The sequence below is a fragment of the Cornus florida genome, unplaced genomic scaffold (genome assembly GCF_030987335.1).
Source record: "Cornus florida cultivar Cherokee Brave unplaced genomic scaffold, ASM3098733v1 CherokeeBrave_3.0.0_Hap2_Chr04, whole genome shotgun sequence".
In the NCBI taxonomy this organism is placed as follows: domain Eukaryota; kingdom Viridiplantae; phylum Streptophyta; class Magnoliopsida; order Cornales; family Cornaceae; genus Cornus; species Cornus florida.
Window position 1 is genome coordinate 79,065,348 of NW_026775574.1, and position 18,293 is coordinate 79,083,640.

At 35.0% G+C, this 18,293-nt stretch overlaps 1 non-coding gene across 1 annotated transcript; it reads right to left on the minus strand.

Moving 5' to 3' along the window:
• Positions 1-10,525: 10,525 nt before the first annotated feature.
• On the minus strand, positions 10,526-10,632 carry LOC132305884 (small nucleolar RNA R71). The gene has a single exon (XR_009481730.1). It is a non-coding gene; the product is annotated as a small nucleolar RNA R71 (small nucleolar RNA).
• Positions 10,633-18,293: the final 7,661 nt, after the last annotated feature.

Genomic DNA, 18,293 nt, shown 5'->3' on the forward strand with positions numbered 1-18,293 from the left:
TCCCCAATGTGATTAATAAGATTTAATTTGGATGGTGATTAAGCATGTGTCTGTGAGTACCAACTAAAAAAAAAAAGTTATTTATTTATAATAAAATTAATTTGGATGGTGATGCGAATGGAATTTTATTTGGACAATTTGCCAGTTGTTTGGATAGAAAGTTGAAGATGACAATTAGCTGCCTGCCTCTCTAACACTGACTTTTCTTTCCTTTATTTTTTATTTTTTATTTTTTATCATGACTTATCTTTCCTCATGACAACTATTGTATTCAATTGTTTTTCATCCCTTAAATTTTTACTATGAATTAACATGTACCCTCTATTGTTTGATTGAATTGGTAGGAAAATTTAGTTATCATTATTTAAACACTCTTGCTAGGTTGTCGACAAAATTAATTATTTTGAATACAAAAGGTGGAACTCTTGAATTTTGGTGGTTTTGTATGTGGGGTTTTTGGAGGTGGCATACTTTGATATTTAATAATTTTATAATTATGAAATTATTTTCTAATCCAAATTAATTATTTTGAATACGAAAGGTGGAGGTATTGTAATTAATTTGAAAATATAGTTAAGATGTGAACTTTTTCTATTAGTCTAAATAGTCGAACTATATCTTATTTTCACTAAATATTTGGTCATTTCGTGGGATTCTTTCCATGGAATAAAAGATTTGGTGAGAGGGAAATAATAAAAATTGGGAAGCAAACAAATTTTAAGAAAGAACAACTAGTGATTATTATTATTAATATTTTACTTACCGTGTTTAGATGACTTGATCTTGCAGTTATTATCTTGAAATATTAAGTTTTAGTTCTGTTTAAGCTGCAAATGTGATTTGCAGGTGATTATAAATATATGATTTTATATTGTAGCCCTGAATCCAAACTAATGCCATTTTAAAATTGTTGTTTGCTGAACCATAATATTAATAATAAAAAACTGAGTATCATTTACAGTTTTTTGTCAGATTACAAAATGATATATTTTGAAGGCAGTGGCAGAATAGTAGATTTAAAGATGAGATTTAGGAAGCAAAGAAAAAGAAATTGGAAAAAAAATGAAGAATAAACTTATTCGAGTTTTCTTTTAAGTCACAAAGAGTGTTTGATTGATAAAAATATGAATTATTTAACAGACCCCAATCAAGGTAACTTTGAAGTCATTAGACCGATTTATTGTATAAAGATTGAATTTTTGAAAAAAAATAAGAGTTTTCTCTCTACAATTATCTCTTTTTTTCTCTCTACCTCTCTACCCAAACCCTTCTATATTTATAGAATAATCAAAACTCAATTTCTTGTTAGACAATAATTATACCTCTTGCGTATAAGGAGTTATCAAATCAATCTCAACTCTAAAATAGAAACATAATGAGACAATTTCTTTCACAAATTTCAGTCTTTCAAAACAGAAAAGGAAACTAATTTATTCAATTTTGAGTCACAAACCCAAGAATCTTTACCTTGGCTCAAAATTCGTCTTCACATACTCCTGCATAGCTCCACCTTGACTGAATATCTCTCTACCTTGAACCTAGTATCTTCTTTCTTCTTATCGTTCTTCATTCCGCCACACTCATCTATTCCTAGCAATGTGAAGGAAGTTTTGGGACTTGATTTAGAATAATGAACACTTGAATCAGTATAAATATCAAATTGATAAAAAATCACAACAAAGACAAGAACTGCAACCTTCTGTTATATTGTTAACATTTTATTTATCCAGATTACACAATTGGATAACTTTATAAGCATTATTGGAGTCCAAGTTCTGGTGTCTATTTTAATGAAACTTAATCATGCACTTGTATGTTTTGGCCATCAAGTAATCTTTTAATGTAACTTAATTATGCACCTGTGTTGCACTTTCTGTGTTTTTTTTTTATAAAAAATTTCCCTTTACCTAGGGAATTTGACTTTTTTATACATTGTCTCTATAAAATGAAATGCATTACATAAAAATTAACAATGAATAAATAAATAAATAATCAAAAGCACACCACTAGAACTTTATATATATATATATATATATATATATATATATATATATATATATATAAAACAGTAGGTCCTGCAAAGTTAATAAAAAGAGGAGAAAAATAAGATTAAAGCAAGAATGAAATTGAGGAGAAAAATCGAATACCACACAATTAAGTCACTTTTAGTGGAATATCATCTTTTGGGGCCTACACTATCCTGCAACGTTACAATCAAATGGCCGTATTTGGAGGGACAGAGCCAATGAAGGGCGAGGTGGGGCATGTGCCCCTCTTAGCCTGGCCCCGCTCTCTATAATATATAGTAATTTTTAATATTTATATATATATATATATATAAAAATATTATACAGTTCTAAATTTTGTGATTTTTAAAATTATTCCTTTATTTTTTCTTTTACTCTTCAAATCCCTTAAATTTCCTTAAAAGAAAAAGTTAAATTTTTCTTCCTTAATTGAAACTTCTAACTTTTTTCTTTTAAAGTCTTCTTATTTTTCTTTTCTTTTTCAATTTTTACCTTTTAAAATTCATCTTTTTAACGTGCATATTTGAATAAATTTTTTTTTCTTCTTCTTCTTTTATATTTTGTATTTGTAATGTTTATATATATATATATATATTTTGCACGGTACCCCACCTGACTTGAAATCCTAACTTCGTCACTGCTATATGGAGATACATATATCTTTTTTTCCCAACGAATTACGAAATTTGCCAATTGATTAGATAGAAAGTTGGAGCTGATAAGTTGGTATGTGCTTGAAGTTACAAAATATGTAGCTTAATTAACATTGCTCAGGTAAATTAGTGCTTTAGTGCTTTGAATTGTTTTGGAAATTGTTTTAGACTCGACTAATATCATCAACTTGTAGTCTTGTGCCAGTGAAAATAAATGGTTTGGGACCAACTTGTGTTAGTGGAAATAAATGGATTGGGGCCGACTTGTGTTTGGAATATTTGTGAGAGCAAACCCATGTTGACGCAGCTAACACTGACTTTTCTTTCCCCTTGACAATAATGCACAATCACAAACTATATAGGACAACTATTCAATGGAATTGTTTTTCATCCAAACTGCACAAGATGTACTAACAAAATAAATTTGTTTGGTTCCCATTTTCAAAACCTATTTTTCTCAAAACTGGATTAATAAAGACATGATATCAAATAATTGTCTTATATAATTATTGTATAATATTTTTTTAGTTTTTGAATTTTTGGGAGCAAATTTTTAGAAACTCAACCAAGGCTATGTAGTTAAATAAACATGATTAAGCATTAGATTTGTCTACATGGATAGTTGTGAGAAAATACTCCGATATCGACTTTCATAAATTATATTGATGTTTAAAGTTTATCCGATAAATTATATTAATATTTGTAGTTCGTGGGATGAACCTGCCATATATTTAAATGATTGATAAAAAATGAAATTGAGGCGAAAAATGGAATACCACACAATTAAGTCTAAGTCCTTTAGTGCATTATCCATCTTTTGCCGGTGAAAATATAATTTGGACAATTGCTTTAGACTGGACTAATATCATCAACTTGTGCCAGTGAAAATAGATGGAATGGGACCAATTTGTGTCAGTGGAAATAGATGGGTTTAGAATTCTAAGAGCACACCGACGTTGACCCAGCAGCCCTCTCTCACTCTGCTATCTTTCATCCCAAGTTACAATAATGCCCTTTGACAATACCAAATTATCAATCCACATGCACATGATGAAGGATGTACGTGATTACACGTGTGGGTGATTACAACTTATCCTAATAATTTTATTTTAACCCTAATTTTATAATTATTTTTTTTTCACTTATGATAAGATCTTTTATCATCCCACAAAAGAAATAATAGAATTGAACAAAATAACTCATCTTTTTAGTATGGAAAACATTCAATAACAATTAAAACTTCTTGAAACTTTAAACTCCTTTGATATTAATGGTAATGTGAATGGTAATTTGGCTCTTTTTTATTTTTTATTTTTTTATTTTTTATTTTTTTTTAACGCTCTGAGTTTAAGTTTAGAAATTTTTTTACCCGATGCAATTAATAAGATTTTATTTGGATAGTGATGGGAAAGAAATTTCATTATAAATAAATAAATTTTTTTTTTTAGTTGGTACTTACACACACATGTCTCTCCACCAGGGGCGGCTCAATATAATTTGAGGCCTTAGACGAAAAATATAAAAGTGGCCTTTTAATATCTAATATATATAGTCAATCCAATTAATCTTTCTTGTTACGTAATTGATCTTATCATTTAGAGTTATACGACTTATATTTAATGAAAAAATGAGAAAAAATATGTCAGAAATAAGAAAAAAAAAAAAAAAAAGACGATAAAAGTTAAAATAAGAATATGGAAAGTTTTACAAATTATTGAAAAAAAAAAAGAAGGTAAGATAAATTAGAAATATTTTGTCCTCTATTAAATTTCTATTGGATAGAGTCTAATAATCGATAAAAAAAAAAAAAAATTTAATAAAAAAAAAAAATTGAGGTTATAATATAAAGAAAAAAAAAGAAGAAAACTGAGGCCTTTTTATTGCGCAGAGTTTAATAATAAAAAAGAAATAACATTTTTTGGAAGGTTATAATATAAACAAATAAAAAAAATTGAAAGTTACAATATAAGGAAATACGAATTTGGGGGCCTTTATATTGGCTTGAGTGATGATAGAAAGGAAATAAAAATTTTAGGAAGGATATAAAAAATAAATAAAATAAAATTGGGGCCTTCTTATTGGCTGGGGCCTTCTTATTGGCTGGGGCCTTAGGCAATCGCCTAAGTCGCCTAAAGATCTAGCCGCCCCTGCTCTCCACTGAGGTTCGAATCCCTAACCTTCCTTTGGGAAACAGGAGTCTAGTACCGCAGCAACTCAATAAATTAAAAATAAAAAAAAGGAAAAAAAGAAGAAACACATTTATGATTAATTAAATAATTAATCTTCATTAAACTTTTTATCGCAACTTACATATATACTATATTCCTTGCGTTGTCCATATACGAGAAAGATTTTCATCTTCACTTCAATCTGTATAATATTAGATATTTTTCAACTTTAAGTCTAAATATTATTATTTCTATTTGATTATTAGTTTTGTCCAATACTTCAAACCACTCACTCAAATACATTAAATATAAAATTCTCTACCATTCCGAATGGTATTACAAATAACTATTTAGCTACCCTCATCTCAAAACCAGTCAATTCCTCTCAATTGTGAATGGCATTATCATGCATACGATGCTCATTCATGCTCATTCATTTTATGTTTTAACAAATATGCTTGTCTAATAACTCATGGGCAGTTTATTCTAGAAAGTAGATGAAGGTTGAAATTTCATAATGCAATTCAAGATGTATATACTTGAAGGCGCAGATCCATCCATGCCCAATAAGGGCAAACCCACCCAACCCCAGTGGCGAGCCTAGTATCACAACCCAGTCCAAAGAGGGGTCCGAGCCTAAAGAAAATCCTTCCAAGTCTGTACCAGCTATCTAATAATTCCAGCCCACGTTAAGATGAGCCCATGAAACCCAATACATGGGAGCCAAGAAAGACAATTAGGGTAGAGTAAAAAAGATATAAAGGGAAAGGAGTAAGAAAAAGAAAAGGAGCATGTAAGATAACTTTTTGTACCTACACCTTAATTGGCGCTGTCTGTGGGAACTGACGAGTGAGATCTCGTGGTTTTTTGATTCGATTCATGACACAGCTACGTTCTCGGACTATGATCAGAGAAGAAAACATGCAACAATAAGAAGGTAATTGGAATGATCGATAGGAAGAGCTCTGGTAGCTAGTCCAGGCCTTGCGCAGGGAGAATGAGAAGGTAGTGGAGACCTTGCACAAGGAGAACGCTGAACTCCAATCTCATCTAGAGTGTGAAATGATACCCCGTCCACCATAGCTAGCTGTAGATCTGGAGGCCACGAATAAGGCAGACTCGTAGAACTATCAAGCTAGATCTATGTATCTAGATCCATGCCTGCGAGAATTAGGACCAGAATACAAGGATCTAACAGCCGAGCAGGAGGGCACCAACAAGACTGCTACTCAAAAATCGAATGCAACCCAGGTGTTCGAAGAAATGTCTAAGGCAGATATTCGAACACAAGTTCAGCATGAGGTGGGTGAACAGCTTAAAGAGTTGAAAGCACCAACACCAGTTGATATGGCTACAAAAGCCTCCAATGATATAGTCGACTCGCCTTTTATAGAAGAAATACTTAAAGGGCCCAGCCAAGAAAGTTTGTCATTTCGGTGTCCGGCTCGTTCGATGGGTCCGGAGATCCAATGGACCATGTCTATCATGTGCTGTTAAAAATGGCGACACACAATGAGGACGACGTCTAATGTGCAAAGTGTTCCCAACAAGCCTCGTTAGACCAGCCCTCAAATGGTTCAACCACTTACCAAAAGGGTTGATCGGAAGCTTTCGCTGGTTGTGCGATGTATTCATGGTGTCGTACTTCGACAATTTGCAAATCTAGAAGATTGTACCAAACCTATTCACTATGAAACAACAAAAGGGGGAGAGCTTGCAAGCTTTCCTCACTAGATTCAATCTGGAGATGAGCATGATCGAGGAATGCGATCAGAGGGTGGCGGTTGAAGCCTTTAAGCTGGCCCTTGTCTCGGGGATGATTTTTCATGGAGCCTTGGTGCTTAAAACCCCAAAGAATATGGGCGATCTAAGTGCTAAAGCTCAAGGATATATACAGATGGAGGAGGAAGAAGCGACTCGAATGTAGAGAACCACTATGGTTGCCGTGGAGAACTGATCGTGTGACAAGATGAAAAGCACTAGTTCAACCCTCTCATATATTGTGGAGGCCATTGTAATACCCCTAATTTTAAAATGATAGTTTCGGTATTTTAATTAATGTGTTTATTATATTTTTATTGAATTATTTGGATTTTTGCTTAATTGATTTATTTGTTTAATTGATTTTGTTGTTTACTTGAATTATATGCTTATGTGGAGTGTTATAAATTGTTTTATTTGTTTTATTTATTTAACTGATTTATTTGTTTTAATTGAATTTTGTGCTTAGGTGGACTTACATTAAATGGTTAAATTAAATGTTTTAAAACGGAGTTGGGCTTGGATATGGGATTTTATGGGTGCAGTTATTACCCATGGATGGATATACATGTCTATATATATATATGTATGTATAGGATTAAGTTAACTATTAGGATTTATTAGTAATTACATTTGTACTATTTAATTAATAATGATTTTAGGGTTTTATATTTTTATGTTGTCGCCAACTTATATTGGGGTTTGAATTAGGTTATAGTTAAAGCTTATAGATATACGATTATTATCAGCTTAAGGTTGGGATGCCTATATATGTATTCTTGTTTACGTCTGCTAGGGTTGGGAAAATGATGAGTGCTGAAAAGTGTGTATTTAAACTCCTTAAGTTTAGGTATTCTAGAACCTTTATCTATCTTATTTTACATTTTGAATTGACTTTGTGTTATTTTCATTTTCAGGTACTTATCCCCAAAATAAGCTAACTCAGCTAAATAAGAGTATAATTGAAGCAATTCTGGGATGAATCAAAGAAAGGAGCAAAGAAGAGAAAAATGAAGCAAATGGTGGAATTTCACCAACTTCGATCAATCTCAAGAAAAGTTAGATCGATCCAACTTTCATCGATCTCAGCACTTCAAGATGGATCTGAGCCATATTTGTTCCTATTCAAAAATCTTAAAGTTCGATCGATCCAACCTCATTCTATAATCAATCGAACCATCTTGTCCTGATCCAAATGATTGATCTTATCCAGTTGTACCACTCTACCAACCACTTTTGTCCTTTTTCCCATAAATATCTCCAAAATATCTCAGATTTGTTTTTATCCAAAAAGGCGCTGCCATCGTGGATCGATCCAGCCTAAGTTCAATAGATCTCAGCATGTTCGATCGATCCAAGTCCAAGGTTCGATCGATCGAACTTCCTCCAGTGCGAAAAAGTTAAATTTCCAGCTCACAAATAGTTGTCTTTTATCCAATCATTGGGGAATATTTGCTATACGACCCCAGCTCATTTTGGGTTTCATTTGACCTACCTATATAAGGATAATGATTACTTTTTACAATATAGCATATCATACCTTGTGGATTCATCTTGGGGGTGTGGAAAAAATTCTTAGTAAGGAAGCAAAAGAGGAAGAGAGGCTAGAGACACTATTGGAGACTCTTCATCAACCAAGGAGCAGATTTCTTCCATGGAGCTTACCCTTGAGGGTTGGAGGACATCATCCATGAGTGGCTAGACATCCTCTTGGGGCTAGAGTTATCCCTAAGCATGCTTTCTACTTCTTAATTTATGTATTTTTTAGGGGATTTGTATTGTGATTCATGTCTTGACACTTATATATATATAGATCATGTTTCTTCAATGATTTATGTGGTTTAATGTTTCCAATTGATCATTTCATTCTATCCATATGTCTATGTATGCTAGAATAGATGTTCATGTGCTTGCCTCTATTTCTTGTGTTATTGATGCATGTCTATGTGTGTTGATGCTATAGATCTAGAGATTGTCAAGACATAGTGCTTAATGTCATGTTCTTGTGGTTTATTTGATGGTTCATACTCATTTCTTGATGGATTGTACCTCTTCCTTAGTTTAATTAGTTTAATTTCATGCCATTAGCTTAGTTGTAGTGTAGTTGTTAAATGGGATGACAATCCATGCTTGTTGTTGATGTTCCATACTTATGAAAGCAAGTAACATGTATCTCTAACCTTGTGATGTGTTTGGATTGTGAGCTTAAAGAAAGGATTAATGGCTTAATTTGATATGTTGTGCTATCCACCATGTTGTTTAGACAATATATGCTTAATTTGTCATCCATGCTTGTTGGAACAACCACACACACACACCTCTTGTTACAATACATGTTCTCTCCCTCATTAATCATTCATTAAAGGTGTAGAAAAGTATGCTTAGTGGTGATCTCTAAACCCCAAGATCTCTCTCTCTCTCATTTATTCTCTCTATTTCATTATTGCTTACTTCAATTTAATTTGCATCTAATTTAATCCAACCAACCAACTACCATTTTGATCACTCGATCTACTAACCCTAATCTTGATTCATCAACCTAGTGCGACCCTCAATCCCTTGGGACGATCCCTACTCGCCCTAGCTATATTTTTAGTGAAAGGTAGTAGTGGCAGTTTCTAAATGTAAAACTTGGTCACATTGCACAAACTTTGGGTTTGAATTGACGACACACCAAGTTTTTAGCGCCTTTGCCGGGGATTGATTGATTGGCAACGTCGTATTTGTGGAATCAATTAGGAATTAGTACTCTTTTGATCGTGTCTTTACTTTGATTTCAATTTTTGTTACTTATTGTGTTTGTTCTTATTTGACCAGGAGCATTGAGCTAGGAAGCAAGCGAAGGAGCATTCAAGCAAAGGAGCTAAGCAAGCAAAGGAGCATTCAAGCAAAGGAGCTAAGCAAGCAAAGGAGCATTCAAGCAAGCAAAGGAAAAAATGCTAAAATCATAAAAAAAAATTGCTAAGCTAAGCTATAAATTTGGAGTTGAAGTGCTAAAGGACCTTTGTGAGCTTTTTTTTACTCAAAGCCTTAGTTAAATCGTCGGCCCGCGTGGAGGCTTGTATTTCAATTCTTAGATAAATTGTGAGCTCGCGTGGAGGCAATTTACTTTTCTTGAATATTGTTTAAGCATGGGAGTATGGGAACATTAAATGTGGAGGAAGGTTGTTGATTGTTGTTATTGCTTGTTGTGTTACATTGTGCATGCATGGTCGTAGATCATTGAGACCCACTCTTATCCCTTTAAATTTTCATCTTGAATCCATTGTTCGAAACCCTAGGGGAAGAGGTAGTTCTAGTCAATCCATTTCATCAATGGAAGGACACAATAAGGACCATGTGGAGGACCTTGGTCATATAGACCAACAAGGTATCCTCCACCCCAATGTGCATCATGATAACATGTAAGTTTCATTAAGCATGCCAAGGCCATATGTTCATCCACCACAACAATAAGGCCAAGTTCCAGTGGGAATGCCAAGGCCAATCTATGCTCCACCACCTCCCATCATTCAAGGCAACCAAGGTGCCCATGTTGCACCCCAATTGCTAATCCTCCCCTTGCTTTAAGAGATCACTATGTGCCTAATGAATATAAGGCACCCATATGCATTCAATTGCCACCATTTAGAGCACACCATTATGAAATCAAGCCACAAACCATTCAAATGCTTCCTAATTATCATGGACTTCCAAGTGAAGAACCTTACAAGCATTTGGATGAGTTTCTTGAAGTATGTTCCACCGTAAAATATACGGACATGCCGGAGGAGGTCTTAAGGCTTAAATTTTTTCCATTCACCCTTAAAGACAAGGCAAAATATTGGTTTAACAATCTTAGGCCTTTTCAATAACTTCTTGGGCGAAAATGCAACAAGAGTTTTTAAAGAAGTACTATCCAGTTTCTAAGACCAATGCCATGAGAACCTTAATTCGAGAATTTTCACATGGGGATGGAGAAACATTTCATGAGGCATGGGAACGCTTTAATGAATTGCTTAGGAAGTGTCCACATCATGACATGCCCAAATGGCAATTAGTTTAATATTTCTTTGAGAGCTTATCGGACAATTACAAATGCATGGTTGATGTTTCCATGGGTGGCTCTTACATTGATAGGCATGAGGATGACGTGTGGCGTCTTTATGAGAGCATGAGTGAAAATTCTTTGCATCGTACTTTATCTTCAAAGAATGGTAGAAATTCTAGTGGTAGGAAGAGTGTTGGCTTACATGAAGTCAACCATTCCAATGAAATTGCCGCCAAAATGAAATCATTATCTCAAAGGTTTGATCAATTTTTGATCAACCAAAACTCGGCGAATCAAGTATCTTCCTTCCCTAACCATTCTCATCATGCATCTAATGAGACATGTATGACTTGTTCAAGTGTTTTACATTTTACTTCCAATTGTCCCCAGGGACATGTGCAAAGTGAGCATCATGCACAAGCAAATGCTGTTTTTGCTAATCAGGGAACAATCCTTATGGAAGTCATTACAATCCAAGTTGGAGGAATCACCCGAATTTCTCTTGGAAAAACCAAGGGGTGGGGCTCAAACCCTTTCCAAGGCGGTTTTCAAGGAAAGTACATTGAACTTCCAATGCAAAGCCAAGGTTCCCAAGGTTTTAGATCATCATACCAATCACAAGGAAACCAATTTTCAAATTCTCATTTTTCCAATCAACCATCATATTCCCGAGGTAATGTTAGAAGTCCCGTTTTTGAAGAGAAAGTTGTGATCGCTTTGGGCACTTTAGAGGCAAACACACAATTGTTTCATTCTCACTCTCAATCCATTGCAAAGCTAGAAACCCAAGTAGGACAAATAGTTAGTACTTTGAATGCAAGAGAGAAGGGAAAAATGCCTTTGAATGCCCTACAAAAGCAACAATGTGTTGTGGAGACTCATTCCTCATCGGAAGGTCACACAATAGAGCATGTCAATGTGGTAACTACCTTGAGAAGTGGAAGGATTGTGGACAACCAAGTAAGTGTATCCAATGAAGAGAGTGAACCTTTGCAACCACAAGTTGACACCCGTCCCGTTTCATATCATATTCCTCCTTCATTGCATGTGCATGACCATATAAATGAGAATGTGTTGAAAAGTGATTTTGAAAAGAAAGATGTGCAAAATGATTTGAAAACTTCTTGTGTTGAAGAGACTTCAAAGAAAAATTCTGAAAAGGGTTTTGAACCAAAAACTCCATTTCTGGATGCCTTAAAAGGATCTATTTCAAATGACAAACAAAATGCCAAAATAAATGAAATCATGAACGTGTTTAGGCAAGTGAAAGTCAATCTTCCACTTTTGGATGCCATCAAGCAAATTCCAGCTTATGCCAAATTCTTGAAGGACTTGTGCACCCAAAAGAGGAAGAATAAAAGCCAAGCACTTAGAAAAGTGGTCTTAACCGAGCAAGTGAGCTCAATTTTGCAGCATAACACTCTTCCAAAGTTTAAGGACCCCGATTCACCTACCACTTCATGCATCATTGGTGATCATATCATTAATCGGGCTCTTCTTGACCTTGGAGCAAGTGTTAATCTTCTTCCATACTCGGTATATGTCAAATTAGGCTTAGGAGACTTGAAACTGACGTCGGTAGTTTTACAACTTGCCGACCGATCAATAAAAAAGCTTAGGGGTGTCATTGAGGATGTCTTAATTAAAATAGATAAATTCTTCTTTCCCATTGATTTCGTTGTCATTGACACGGAACCGGTTCTAAATCCTAAGAGCCAAATTCCCGTTATCCTTGGCAGTCCTTTCCTGGCAACCGCGAATGCCAACATCAATTGTAGGACGGGGATAATGAAGATCTCATTTGGCCACATGAAGGTAAAGTTGAATATTTTTAATCCAACCCCCAATTCATTTGACAAGTATGAAGAGATTAATGTTGTAGAGAAATGTCATGACCTTAAAAGTGAAGGAATTGAGTTTTTGTGTGAGGCCAAGGTTTCCAAAAGTCCATCTTCAACCCTGCATTCTAAGAAAGTTGTTTCTAAATCTTGTTTTGAAAGGGCGTGGAAGCCCAAAGATTGCATTGACCAAGGACCGAAAACGTCTTTTGAGCTTAATCCAACAAGTTCCTTAAAGAACCATTTGTTGGCTGGAGTTCAAAGCACTTATCACCCCATTGAGGAGGGGATGCACTACAAGATGTTTGATCCAGGCTAAAAGAGCCCAACATCTTGCTAAAGACGTTAAAAACTAGCAAGACATTTCGTAGGGTGTCAAAACCCTATTCCTCCATCATTTCTATCTTTAATTTCATTTCTTGCGAAGTCTAGATATGGGCTTTGGGTTCATATGCATTGCTAGGAACTGTGATTAGGATCGCATGCACTTTTATGTTGGAATTGAGCATTTCGCAAAAGTTCGATCGATCTCAAATGAGAGTTCGATCGATCGAACTTCTACCTGCATCCAACACTTAGAAAATTTTCAACCTGCATCCACCTGCATCCAAATCACCTCTCTGTCCCATCGATCAAATTTGTTCTCAGATCGATCGTAAGTCCTTAAATCGATCCAAACTTCAAGTTCGATCGATCTTGAGTTCCAACATTTAGAAAAATTTCTGAACCCAAAAACCTGCATATTTTTAGCTCTCTGTCAGATCGATCGAATATTTATTCAGATCGATCTCATTTCTGGAATTCATTGCTTTGACTTTGTTTTGACTTCTAAATTTTAAAATTCCAAAAATATATATATATATATTTTATTATTTTATTTTCCAAAAATCCCAAAAAGATTTTATTTTATTTTAATTATTCAAAAATCCAAAATTTTTTTATTTTCAATTTTTAACTTTAAGTTTTAAATTTTTTAATTTTCTTCAAAAAAAAAAAAAAAAAATCTCAAAAATTTCAAAAATACTTGAGGAAAGATCGATGTCAGTTCGATCGATCTGAGGATTCAGTTCGATCGATCGAACTGGCAAAAGGAAGTTTTTTTTTAAAAAAAATGAAACCGATGGTTTCTAGATCGATTCCAAAGATCGATCTAACCCTCTCTTAAACCCTATCCCTCTCATCGCCGCTGCAACCATCCACTCTCCCATATCCCGCGAGACCTCCGGCGAGTATCCAGAGCGTCGTTTCTCTCTCTCCTCTTGGATTTCGCATCTCACCCCTTTCGATTCTCCACTTCTCTCTCTTGGTTTTTAGGTGAGATCTGAATCCCTCTTGTGATTTCAAGCATCCATTTGATACATACATGCTTTAAATACTAGATCCAAGTTGTTTTAATGATGAAAATCATCATTGATGAAGCTTCGATTCACTTTCTATATATATGTATATATGTGTATATATATTTCGTTAGATTTTTAATTTTTGATTTGATTTTGGGAGTATGGGCCTTATTGACTAGGATTGATGCCATGTTGTGTCGATGGGCCCACGACCTTGTTCGTGAAGGCCCCGTGCCATCCACGTCACAGATCTGTGACTGCTCATGTTCTTCGCACAGTTCGATCGATCGAACATATTTTTCAGATCGATCTAGTGAGATCGATTGAACTTAGTTACTTAATTTCTTAGATCGATCGTGTGAGATCGATCTCACATGTTTTGTGATCGATCGAACTTCATAGATTTCACATACATATTCCATGCATCTTATCTTGTGTCCATGCTATCTCATTCATGCCCAATGCCTGTGATTTTCCACATTGGATGCATTTTACACTTATACTGCTTAGCATGTTCACATCCTGTCACTTCCATAGATTTATGTCATCTATCTGTTTTGTCTATCTTACTTGACATACATGATTCTATTTTGTGCTTTAAACTCTTATATCTGGCACTGACTTCCTTTACAAGTTTTCAATTATTTTACAGGCCATGGCTAGGGTCAAGACTGTAGCCCGCGAACACTATCACCGTCGGGGCACGCAGAGTCTGGATGCCGAGGCCGGTCCATCTCATGCCCAGGACCCCGTGCAGGAGGAGCCAGCTGAGCCCCTACAGTCTCCCTATTCTGACAGCAGATTTCACTTTGATGCTGGAGCATCTCCTTCTCATTCGACTAAGGCTGAGCATACTTCACCTACATCAGCTCAGCCAGCTCAGCCAGACCCGGAGTGTGATACCCCCGGATTTCCGGATGCTGGTTGGCCAGGCCCACGCCCGATTACCCGAGGATATCAAACAAATTAGCAATAATCGAACACAGAATATAATTAAGATAAACATGAGTAAATAAAATTCGCTGGAAAGAAACTAAATGAAAATCCTTTATTAAAAACTTCAGAATAAATCTTATAAATAAGAACTAGTCTGTTACATCCAACTTCTCCAATTATAATACAACTCGGGAATCCATCTGGTGGACCCCTAAAATATCTCACTTAACTCAAAAGATTGGAAACGAATCCCAAGTCTAAAATATGAAATAAAACCCTGGTCATCGGTGGAGTGAATAACTGTATTTGCTCAGCACGATCCAGCTCTAAGTCTGGAACTAACGAACACCTGTAAAAATAAGAGTGGGTCAGGCCCACATGCAAATTCTTCTCTAACTACAATCCAAACAGTGACTCGATACGCAAATACACCCTAGATGTCTCAACAATAGCTATCTAGTCCATACATATAGATATATCCACACTAAGGGACATTCACTGGACTACAGTAGGGGTCTCAACCTGAATAGAAGGCAACATGCGAAAACGCACCCAAAGGTGGGCATGAGTACCTAGACCTAACAGGGTACACCTCAACCTACTATTGCCAGCTACGTATCCACTGCATATACGCACCCTAACCAACGAGTCTGAAACTCAAGCTCATCTCGTGATACCATAAACATATATTTAAAATCCATTCATATCCATCCATAGGAAATCCAATAAGTCGTTCAGCTTATTCAGCTGCACAGACTTAAATATAAGGAGAATTATATTTTTATAATTCGAACCCTTAATCCAAAATAGGTAGGACTGAGTTATTTTGAATCAGTCTGTCCCTAGTATGTCACCGTCCCATACCGGTGCATACAATCCACAAAATCCATATAATTGATTGAACAGGTAGAACTGTTCACCAATTAAAATCCATAAGATAGGAATGAGCGTTTTGAGCTAAACCATACCTAGTATGTCACCGTCCCATACCGGTGCATACGATCCTCCATATCCATGTAAATTACAACATATAAATAATAAGCAAGTAATTTACAGTCTAAAACCAATTATCCATATCATTGCAGAATAGTTTATACAATGCCACAACAATTACAGTTCAAAACCATAATCCAATTAACTGTAGAATAATATATAAGATTCCACAATTAACATCCAACCCATGTAAATTACAACACATAATTAACAGTTTAGCAATTTACAATCCAGAACCGTCCCAAATACTTGCAGGAGACTATTTATAGTTTCAGCAATCTAAATCCAAGAGTTAAACCATGTATTTGCAGGAAACGGTTTAAAAGTTCAACAACTAGCATCCAAAGCATGCGTAGATCACATCTAATATATATATGACTCTATCATGCATTATAAATAAGTTTTATAATCATAGTATAGTCCAATTAATTGCTAAACTAATCTAGGCAATTTAGTTCCTTTCGTCCGATAACAGCGTACTAAGTTGTATACTCGTATTCTGTTTCATCTTTTAGCACGGACCCATACACTATACCACAAGTCCAATTGGTTATTAAAATACTTCACCATGCATATAAAATAAGTTTAAATAACTTACTAAATCCCATAACAATTGTTGAAATTTAATTAAGCAATTTATTTCTCTTCCATCCGTTAACAGCATAGAAAATTCCTTAATTTTATACTGTTTGTCCCATTGACTTAGAGGTCAACTTTAATCAACTTAAGGTCTTAATTACACCCAAAATAAATTTCTTAATACCTCTGTGTAGACCCAGACCCATCCAAACAGTTCCCATGCTCCAACAGTTGCAAATAGATCGTAAAAAAAAAAATTCAGAAAATCCCCATTTGAAAGAGCCTGCTCTAAATTCCAAGAGCAGGCTCTAAGAATGTAAAGCCAGCTCAATGAGTATGGGAGCCGGCTCCCACATCCATGGAGCCGGCTCTCACCTCCTTTGAGAGCCCCTGTCCCCGTTCTGCTCCGTTCTGACTTTCTGCTTCTTCTCCGGCATGTTTCTGCCATTCAGTTGGTTTAAAAAAAACTTATCTTAAGGTCTTATTAATACCAAAACAGACTCCCAATGGTTTTAGAACAACAATTTGAAATCAATTACAGAGATTAAACAAAGCCATTAAACCAATATGTTTGCAGAACAACACTGAAACTAATTTAAGAAATTTCAGTTCTCTTCCAAACCCTCTGTTCCTCTTCACCACTGAACCTAAGGATCCTATATAAATCCCTATGACATCCCCATGGTTCGTTTGCAGTAGATGAAATAAATTACAAAGTCTAAAGTTACAACAGAGCAACATGCTTAAAGAACTGAAAATTGAAACGAGACATGTAGAAATTGTAACAGTTTTGATTTCAACACAACCAGATCATTAATATAATATATATTGAACATGTAAATTCCAGTTACTGATTGATTAAACCCTAGAGATTATCTAGGTGCACAGAACACGAGCTAAAGGAAAGGAGAAAGTAGAAGAACTTGCTTCTTGGTTTCGGTTTGAAACCTTTCAACGTCGTCTTCTTCCTAAACTTTCCGGCGATCGTGACCGCCGTCAAGGATTCCTCTGCTCCGGTTCTAATCCTCAAACAGCTCTCAAGCTTTCTCCTTAGTTCGGCTTACAATCCTTGGCTCAAACCCTACCTTCATCTCCTTTAGTTTTTCCCTTAAACTCTCTGTTTCACTCTCTGTATTTTCACTATTCGTGAATAAGGTTTGTGCTTATAACCCTAAGCAGACCCTTATTGTTTTATTTATAGGCTTAGGAAAAGACATTAACCCTAATTCTACTTTAATCGTAGAGACGGATATCAACAATTCCTTATATCTCTAAGGCGGCTTAATTAAACAAGGCGGCTTTATTCAAACGTGATGGTAAAGAGACAAAACCCTAATAATCTAACCTATTTAATTAAATAAAATAAAAAAACCAATTATTCAATCAATTAAAACCCCAATTAAATTATATAAAATAATTAACCAACAAAACAATTCAAAAACAACCCAAATGACAATTAAATCAGTTAAAGACTAAATAATTAAATAAAATAAAGAACGAACAAATAATTTAATCAATTAGACCTAAACACATATCCATATAAACACATAAAACACTTAAAATAAATAGTAAAATCATAATTATATCCTTTTTAATTTTAGGGGTATTACATTCTTCCCCCCTAACAAACGGAATTCCGTCCTCGGAATTCATGAAACTCTGAATTTTTCTCATTAACATTCATTATCGTTCCATTGTGGACGCTGCTATTGCGTAGGAGCTCCACTAAATTCCAAAACTTCCCAGAACTATCTACGGGTCCCATATCAAGAAAACACAAAATTATTCAATATATAAGTTGGAGTTAGCAACTACTCATTCGTACCTACATTTGTTTATACAGGATAAAGATCCACATTCCTCCAAATTCCATAGCATAAACTGGCAAAACGTCTATGCATCCATCCTAGTGTTTTAGTAACACTTTCCCTGAAAAGAATTTTAATACCTAACAACTGACCTTCCCTG